We start from the raw sequence: 10,476 nt of genomic DNA, 5'->3' as shown, positions 1-10,476 counted from the left end.
CTAAGATTCCTCCAATGGTCACACAGGATGAAATCGCACGCGTGGTCGCTGATAAACGGCACTATTTTCGTATCGCACGTGCTATTGCCGATGAGACTGTTGTGCATGATACTTGAATAATCCAGAATCACAAGCGCAACCGTGATCTTCAAGATTACTGAGCAATCGTTCCAAACATATACAAACCAAGCAGAGACACTGTGAAGCGTCTCTCGAATATGCATCTAGGAATCGGCAACTCATTCCTGACAGTGCTGTTAATTCCTTTGACTGGAACGAAGTCTTGCAGCAGATTCGACTATGCATGGCGAGCAGCGCATGATACAATGCTGATCATCTATTGCTAAGCAAAAAGGATGGCTTAGTGGTGAGGTATCATTATGTGTGGATAAAATATTTTCCCCAACTGGTGTGCAGGCACAACAAGCACAGGCGTAAAATGCTTCTATGCATGGATGTATTTTACAGTTAATCGTGGACCATGATTTTTACTGCAGTGGAATTAACTAAAAGCCACAGCGTGCAATTACGCCAGAAGCGGTCTGGACAAGCGCTTATTCTGATTTGAGTTACTTATCTGCATATAATTGTGATATCAATGCCAATTAAATTTTGTATTTCCTACAAAAATTATAAAACGAAATTCCTAATAGTGTGACGAATAAACTAAGAATTGTATCATAAGTCATAAATGGTAAATATTACTGAATAAACAGGCTTTAGGTTTGATTAGATCAATATCCTGCATTGTCCGGCATTTTGGTGCTTTTCGCACGTTACTTTGCCGCTGGAGCTACTTATCCTCTTTCACATTCCAACATCTTGGTACCTTTTGCTCGAATAAATTCAGCAATATGAAAAGGATGTCTTGCGTTGTTATCGCTGTTTTTAGTTTAGTTCTAGTAATTATGTCTCTGTGGTATTGTGTCTCTATCGTGCTCTCCTGGATTTGTACGATTATTTATCAGAATTTAGAAGGATTTCATATGGCAGTGTTTCTCGAAGTAGCGATTCACTTGGGGAAAACTTAGATGGTCGTTTATAACAAAAATAATCTTTACCCCAAAATTCACCAACCCTTTCCTTTTCTTCACAAAATATGTGGTCATTGCAATTGTCCTTGTATTTATTTGATTTTCTTATCTTATCCAATATTTTTTTTTAATTTAATTTTATTGCATATATCGGATTGACGCTAATATAAAAAAAGCCCGTGTGTCCCACCCAGTCACAGTATCCTGACACCAGTCCGACCAGTCCTAATAACCTCTTAATGCGGAGCCCCAAGCTAGTACCATTTTTATAACTTTTAGTATGACCTGGCCAGGGTTCAAACCAGGAACTTCCCGCACCCGAGGCCCGACGCTCTAACCACTTATGCCACCGGAGTGGTCGGCAATGAGTATACAATTATTAAACACACGAGCTCGAAGTACAAATGTGCATTATTAGCGTAATACATATTTTTTTATTGTCAGTATACAAGATAAGAGACAATTGCTACTACTGCTACTACAACTACGTCATTTCTGACCAAGTGTTACTACTTATCATAGTAGTAGTAGTGGCGATGGTGGCTGTGGTAGCAATTATCCATATGCTATGAAATACAAACAATACATAGCCTGTATGTTTTTTCCCACGAGATAATAGACATGCATACTACTGTAGGGAGTGTGTGATAAATGTTTACCTATTGCCAATAGCAACCTGCACCTCATGATCTATCCTTTTTTTTTTAAAGGGCAGAACTTCAGTTATCACCAACAAGGAAGTGAAAATGCTATGTATTTTCTGAATTGTTTGCCAAAGTTGATACGAAGACGGGGCAAAATGCGTAAATATGTTTTTCTGGGACAAACTTTCAATAAGTAATACAATATGACCACCTTATTTCGAGCCCAACTTCGTCAGTGACTTGTTTCCAAGTAATACACCCCCCCCCTCTCTCTCTCTCTCTCTCTCAGCTTATGTAAACTGTTATGGTATATTGTGCTAATCATCCGTCAATGTCTCAATGGCCAAACAGCTTGAAATGAGATAGGATGAAAAATATGATCTGAAACGTCATACTCATCAGAGTTTAAATACGAAAGCATTGTCATTTATTACTCGCACCTATTTAATAAATTATTGTTCTTGCAAATATATTACCTGGCGATAAATCTTCCATCGAAGGTTTATCATATCATGTCCAATCCAAGCATTTTCATTAATTTCAGGAAGGCATTTTACTTTGGATTTTTTCGGTGCAAAAATACCTACATTCCGCAAAATTCCCCAGATCTACTATGTGAATATTATGGGTTTCAGAAAGAAACCTCTCTCCAAAATTAAGTAATTTTGTATACCTTCTAATTAATAAAAACCGGATTAAAGTAGAGGGGGAAACCTAATTTCAAAGATTAAGAACCCTTAAAGTACCACTCCCGTGTTTTGCATTTTGCACAGGGTTAATTTCTAAATAAAATGCGAATCGCTACATTTAACTTCTGGGGTCGTGTGTTGTTGAAAGCAGAATCCACGCGTGCTTAGTTTGAATTCAATCAGTCTTTTAAGCTTGTACAGTTTGCCAGATGCCCTCAAGTATATAACTCAATGATAAGCACTGCGTTTGAATTCGAAATTATGAACTCGATTAGAATTAAAAACGATTGTTTGCTATTAAATTAAATTAGCCTGTCAAACTTTCGTCAATTTTTTTATGAAAGACCAGTTCAGTTACTCAGATATAAGCATTTGTAGGAAACCAACAAATTCCAAATTTAGGCTTGATGGGATGCAAATTTGCTGATTAACAAACTGGATTTAAACGGGTGCGGATTGCTTATTACTGAAAAATATGATAAAATCTTTATCTAAATGTGCTAACAGTATTGAAATATAAGAATGATGTAATTGAAAATGTCTTTAAATGAATTCACAGTAATTAGAAAATAATTACTAAATCAAAATGTATGAGCAATCTGGGATTCCAATGAATAACTGAGATTAAAAATAAATTAAATAACCGAGATTAAAACGAAATAAATCCACTCAAATTATCACAACTGTATGTCTCTTGTAAGGCTGATGTTTATGCTAGGAATACGAAATATTTTCAGTCGGTTACCCATTATATGAAAAGCTAAGACGCAGTCTCAAATAACCATCTTGAAGTGAAATCTTTCAACACGTTCAAGTGCTTTAACAGCTAGCCAGTCAGGAATTGGGGTGCCTGCATTTTCCTCGTAAGATCCCATTCAATTCGTCATCAAGATTCCTTCTACAGCCTCCAAGGTCAAAAGACAAAAATCAAATGTTTATCCTAACCTGAAGCTATAATGTAATTACTGAGGCGAAATGACCTCATCCTAGAATACAAATCAACAACTATAAAGTATTAGCTATTTAATATGTAATTTAGTTAATGAAGATTTCATTCTATAAACACGAAAATTAACACACATAATAAAGATATACATAACAATATGTTGTCTACGCGGATCAACGCGGATCACAATTTGGGTGTCTTTATTATCCACTTGCAAAGACCTTGTTCGGTTCTTAACCTAGGTATTCCAATTGTCGTACCGTTATGATTATTTAATGTCATTATTATATGCCATATGGTTGTATCCGATACACATCCTGACTAACAAAGTATCAAAGCAGATCTTCACAATTCGAACATGTTAAGAACAGCTATATCCTAATGTCACCCAGACTTTGTTTTGAATATGAAAATTACTCTTACTTATATACTAACCTCCGACACCCATGCCACCACAACATTTTTCTTCTCTGTTAAACTTTTTACATAGTTATGTTGAATGTCAGGACCTTTTCCATAGTCATGTTGAATATGATGACTTTATGCACAGTCATGTTGAATATGAAGATTTTTTGCATTGCTATGTGGAATAGAAGGAGTTATGGCCCCTTTCGTCTAATAGTATCTGCTAGAAGAGAATTTGATTCCTGTCTAATTTTGGTCGAGATACAAGAGTTAGATTTAAGCATTCTTGGTATGGATTTAAAGGTAATTGTTTATTCGTTAGAATATGAGCTTATGGTTGGTTGTCTTTGTGTGTTTCGGCGACAATTAACAGTGAATAATAAGGCCTTGGTGATAATCCGGATGTGAAATCTGTGTTCCAAGGCACATTCTTTGTTTCACGAGAAATCATGGCTCTGAATCTCAACATTCACCTTTCTGTTTTCGAAGATAACAAACGAACATGAAGAATGGATCTAACAATATTCTTAGACTTTCAAAACTTGAAACAAATACATAAATCCGTTTTAGCTGGACAACTAAATGATATGTCTGCGTCTCTGCATTATAGATTACAGACACGCAAAACTGAAAGCCACCCTTCATGGTTCTATTGTCATATCATGTTGCTGTACACGAGACATATTGGTGGTCGTGAATTAACCAAGCTTTCCTTGAAGGGATACTTTAGGGCTAAAGCGGAAATTTTGGAAAATTTGACAGATTGGTGTGAATCGATAGTATTAAAATGTGAGATTCGTTAGAAGCATTTAAATACACGTTATTATTATACAGTGTTATTGAGCTGTTTCATTGTGGATTTATTGTGCGAGTTTATGTTGCCTTGATAAACTGAAACGAGACACCGAAAGTGTAGAGTCAGATTCAAATTTTTCAACACAACATAGACGAGCTCATTGCAAATCACATATTATTATTATTACATATTATTGCAAATCAATATTGTACAGATTATTACAAATCAATATTGTACAGATTACTACAAATCAATATTGTACATATTATTGCAAATCAATGTTATTACATTTTATTACAAGTCAATATTGTACATATTATTACAAATCAATATTGTACAGATTACTAGAAGTCAATATTGTAATACTGATATTAATTAATTATCATTTTATTATATATTGTACTTTAATTCTGCTTTCTTTATATTTCAATAAATGCTTTATCATCATTTATGTGACAAAGTTGTCCTGTGTAATGTACAAGTTCCAGGTGATGTTTTGTTTAGAACATTTCGGTCAAAAAGTTACATTTAAGATGCGATATAAACAGAAACAGAATGGCATATACCTTTTATTCGAATCCCCGTAGCATGGTTTAAAGTCAAGAATCTTTGCCAACAGAAGCAATAGTCGGAAAGCCGGCTATTTTGGCACCTGATAATTTGGTACTAGCCGTTTTGGCGGCCATGTTGACGCGAGATAAAAGACGTTGCGTTTATACGTTACGTATTAGATGTTGGAGCGTGCCAGCTCGGAGCTGCATCAAATATATATTGGTTTTAACACATTACCGTATTTATTTGATTATAAAATGCATTCTTCCTTAACAATTCAATAACTATATTCAAGTAACTTAATCTCCCTTGCGATTCAAGGGGAAATGCCTAAAAAGATTCTATTCGGGAAGTTATCTAACGATGTAGGAAAAAAATATAAGCCGTTCCCCTACAACCTACCGTTCGCGTATCAATTGGTATACCTAGTTCATATCGAATGTTGGAAGTAGCACATGATCGAGTGGATTAATTTCTACTTTTGATTCAGGTGAACAACATGAATATCGCATTTTGATTTTTGGGCAACGTTCAAATATCAATTAGAGTGATCAAATAGAGAACATTTGGCCTGGGTCCTGCCCTTCCGTTGAAGCTGCTGTCAAAGATTCCAAGAAGAATTTTAGATGGATCACCCTAACATTTGGATTAGAGTCATTCAAAAGGGGCGCGACGGAGTATATGAGCAATTCATCCAGAGCCAAAACGACCGGCAATAAAAACTGCGGCGCCTGAAGGTCTTGCTTGAAAACGGAGGACCTGTACCTGAACATGGCCGTGAATGCCCCTTTGTAGGACCCATACGACAACCCAGGTGGACACCTCTTTCGTAGCGACGCCAATACGAATGTTTTAGCAAAGTTTAATGACGAAAGCGACGGTATCCAGCTAACTAAACTGCTCGGCCTTCGACCCAAGAGGTACAAGAAAGCCAAGGCATTGGTGCATGCCAAGGAACAAAGACACGACATATACCTAGAGTGTTTCCAGAAGAAAAGTAATCTGGCATATCATGGCCGCCAAACTCAGCGACCCTCACAGGCTAGGGGTATTCCATCTCCTCGAGGAGAGTCCCTCTTCCTTGGACACGACGAAATGGATTGCTGCTGACGGAATCAAGTCGCGTGTCTGCGGTCACATCTGGATACCACAGGAACTGTAGCAGCAAATTGAAGAGTACCTCACCGAGCTTTGACCAGACCAAGTATCAGGTGGTATAACTTACAGCTCCACGCGATGGAAGCCTCCAGAAAGATTGTGCACAGATGGCTGGCCCGAGATGTCGAACTGGTCAGCCAAGCGGTGAGTTTCAAGCGACCACACGGGATCTATAGCACGACTTGTCCAACACTGCATCTCCATAGGCACATTCAAATATTATACAAGGCCCGGAGTGGCTTTGACGATATCCAACGTGTGCTGCAGACGCCACCAAGGTAACCTCTCATAACAACCAGCAAGGCTTATAACGGTCAAACCCACTCGATGTTGGTCTCAGCAGAAAGATAACAGCTCCAGGAAATATTAATGCCCAAGCAATCGCTCATCTAAGATTTTATTGAACTGTTCTACAATATCCGGTGTTCAGGCCTCGCTGCAACGAACACCTGAATACTCACGTCCGGGATCAACATTCAGCAGCTCAGGATACCGGAGTGGCTTTCAATTGTTGATTCGCGCCAGCGTGACGGTATGCCCGAAAGTCTCCTTGGTGGCCGAGGGCTCTTCCGCCCAACCTTATCTTCCTGACCGAGGCGTAACACTCGGAGAGGCACCTGCGGGTCAATCTGCGATTAAGCGTGTTTCCTAGCCACTCATTGGCGGCCGAGGCTTTCACTACAAGAGGCCGCAAAGTGGAGGTTACGTCGTTCACTTTGTGAGGGTTGCGTCAATCATGGATGCAAATGTTCGCTAATCAGTCCTCTATAATTCGACGTCCACGGTTGATAGGAGCCTTGCCTCTCTTTGGGCAGCTAGAGGCGTCAAATCCTGATATCGAGCCTCGTACTCTGCTCTCTCGTAGTAGTTGTGGCGTGGTAGTTGTCTCTCTACAGGGTACATGCACTAAGACAACCCCGTCAACTCCACCTTCACCCATGTATTTGCTTGCCCCACAGACCATGAAGATTCGTCAGAGCTCATACCTCCGGCTATTGAAAGTATCATACGGTCTGCGATAGTTTTGGTCTTTTGCTTGCAGATCAGGCAGTACGACGTCATTTCGGAGCGTGCCTTGAGGCCTAAAACAGAGTCATGACGTAAAAAGTATGTGCTTCACAGCCAATGCGGCAGTGGTCGGTGGAAATACGACGCTAAACTCGTCGGGTTTTATATGCCGTGAACGCAACGCTTTATTTTTGTGTTTTCGTCAACAACGGAGATGCGTTCACCGTCTATCTCGCAGGCTTCCCCATATAAAACCTCCAACGGCGACTAGGCATCAGCGTCAAAAAAAAATGTTTAATGTCAAGCTGTTTCCATATTCATCTGGTATGAGAGACTCAGAGAACCAGAGTCTTAGACGCTTTAACTGCTTTTGGAAACCGCAATTAGAACTTGCTCAGACCCATCAAAGATATGGCAGAGTGGCCATGCGTGCGTGACGGCGAAGTAATGTCGCAGATAGCAAAATAGGCGCCTGCATCGCCAAGGGGTATACGCTACTGGTGTAGCATAAAGTCAGCGGGTACCAGTTTGTTCCAGATTAATATCGAGCAAGTGAGATCACCCCTACCATCAGAAACCTATTTACGTTTAGCTGGGAATACTAGCACTTTCGCTGCAGCAGAAGGTGTCTTATCGTGGGAGGGAGGGAATGATGATCACTACAACCACTGCGCGGGGTTTGGCAACGAGCCCGGACCAGTTCTCTTGCCATTATAGAATGAAATTCTCACGTTCACTCTCGTCAGAATCTGGAAAACCCGGTTATTTCTCCAACAGTTCTGTGTCATAGTCATCGACCTAAAAAGCAATAATTTTGAAGGTTACGGATGGACGGCTTCGATGCTTTAACACTAGATGAGACATCCAGCGACCGTTTTCAGCATCATGCCATAACACGGGTAACACCTTGATGTCATTCCTTTGTCATTGCTTAACGCTTGTGTATTTAAGCTATTTTACAGACACAAAACCTTAGATTTGCGGACCTCTTAAATCCATTCAGGCTGTATTCCGGCCAATGTAAACTGTGACAGTCATATATCGTCAGATCTGAGCCGTATGAAAAGAAATGTTTTGAAGAAATCCTGGTGTAAATATAGCGATCCAGCTAGGAGTAGTAACAATAACAAGATTTTCAAAATGACTGTAAATGATGCCAAACTAAAGTTCCGATACAAACGCTGTTAATTTAGGACCAGCTAGATGTGATAAGAGGTCTTCTGGTGAAGACGCCTTGTTACTGTGACTTTCTGTCAACGAGAAGTAGTGATAAAAAGATTTTTAGGGTGACTGCTTCATGACTATATTGGTCGTTAGACTGACATCATTTTCATGGAAAGTATTCCGGTGAAAACCCCATGGTAATATGACTTTGCGTTCATGAATAATAGCGATAGACGGATGTGTAAGATGACTGCTGTGGCAACCACAGTTGATGTTAGACATCACTTTCATTTAGTTCCATGTATAAATCAATACAAGTTTTTTGTGCTTTTTTTTCTGCAAGTTTGTGAAAACCCACGTTGATATCACCGTTTATTCAGGAGCAGTAGCGATACAATTATTGTTAAGATGGCCACTGTGGTAGCCATATTGGCATCCGGAGAGGCACCATTTTCGTTTAGGACTAACCAAATATCATATCAGTATGACTTACTAGAGGCCATACTAGAAATCCGTATTCATTTAAAGTCAATTAGACCAATGGATAAATATGTGTTTAAAGTTGTATGCCAATCCCTGATGTAGTTCATATATATACACGACAATTGTTTTCGCACCCGGAGGTGTGTTCATGCATTTTTAATTATCAACACCATCCAACATATACATTAAACCTGTAAAAAGCTAAGTATTATATTCCAAAGGTACGACTCCGTTAAGTTTTGTTAACCATTCTGTTTTTTATTGTCAGTAGCTAAATTGTCTTTGGGATTATTATTTTTGTATAATTTTATGTTTGTACCCCTTTCATTATACTTTGCACGCCTGTCATTTTGTTGACTTAAATTTAGACCAGCCGGTGTCCATACGACCCTTAGGTTCAGGTCACCCGCAGCAAACAGATATTCCAGTAAAATCGAATCGGACTCAAACCAACGGTCAGACAACTGTGTAGTCGACAACACGTTCGACATCAGTAAACGGTCGTTCCAAACACCACTGCGTGTTGGTGAAGACTCGCTGACAGTTCCATGGAAGGTCTTACAGACGGTATTGATCCTAATGCTCTACTAGTTACCACGTTCTACTGTTGAGAATAAAAACGTAGTAAACGCAAGCTTAATGCCAGCGAAGGGTATTCCAGTACTGTCAAAAGCCAAAGATAGCAAGACTTGGAACTGGTGCAGTTTGCGATAGAAAACCAACCATTGTCCAGGAGCTGTAAGCCTGTTTGATAACTAGTTTGTGCCAGGCAGAAATCCTCTTAATCACCCATCTGTACCCGGTTCCATTTTCGCCACTTAGATTTTTATACAAATAAAGACTGGAACAGCCTCCAGTATCTCATTGGGTACTATCAGATTCCTGGATATTTGGTTAATAGTTGTTCAAAAATACATAATTCCTCTAACACCTTTTGCTTATCAAAGTTAATAGTTCAACTCCATAATAATGAGTAGTAACTTTTGTACAAAACAAAACACACCGGTTTCAAAACGACAAAGGTACGAAACACACCGATTACGAAACGAATGACATCCCTAGAAACCAATATTCTTACTAACTTTTGTTAAAGTGTACATTTTGCATATCATTTGACTGACATTCCAATTGTTTTTGAAAACTCCCTTACTTTAAAATTACATCTCCCTCTCTCTCTCTCTCTCTCTCTCTCTCATTATTTAACTACTGACTTTGAATTTTTCTGTAGTGGAGTGCCAAATTGTTCTAACATTGAAATACTATTCCAGTGGAGAGAAACTCGTCGGTTGTTAAAACACCTTTACAATCTAATTGCCGTATTGCTGTTTACATTAAACGCTTAGGCAATATACATTTTTATTTTAAAATTCCAGGAATAGTATAAACACCTGATTTAATACTAAGGCACAAATTCATGTCAAGGTCATATAGAAAGGACCCTTTCCCACATACAATTTTGTAAACCCCTAAATCCGCCTTTAAGTCCCATTCAGGCCCTTGAAGCTGACAATTTGAATCCCTATCATAATCATAGTTCACTGTTAAACAAAAAACGTATCGTCATGCTCACAGTGTTTAATTATAAATCAAAACCCTA

Source organism: Sinohyriopsis cumingii, chromosome 6 (assembly GCF_028554795.1).
Source record: "Sinohyriopsis cumingii isolate HCF-2022 chromosome 6, ASM2855479v2, whole genome shotgun sequence".
Taxonomy (NCBI): domain Eukaryota; kingdom Metazoa; phylum Mollusca; class Bivalvia; order Unionida; family Unionidae; genus Sinohyriopsis; species Sinohyriopsis cumingii.
The sequence above is the reverse complement of the archived record's forward strand: the minus strand, read 5'-3'. Positions refer to the sequence as shown.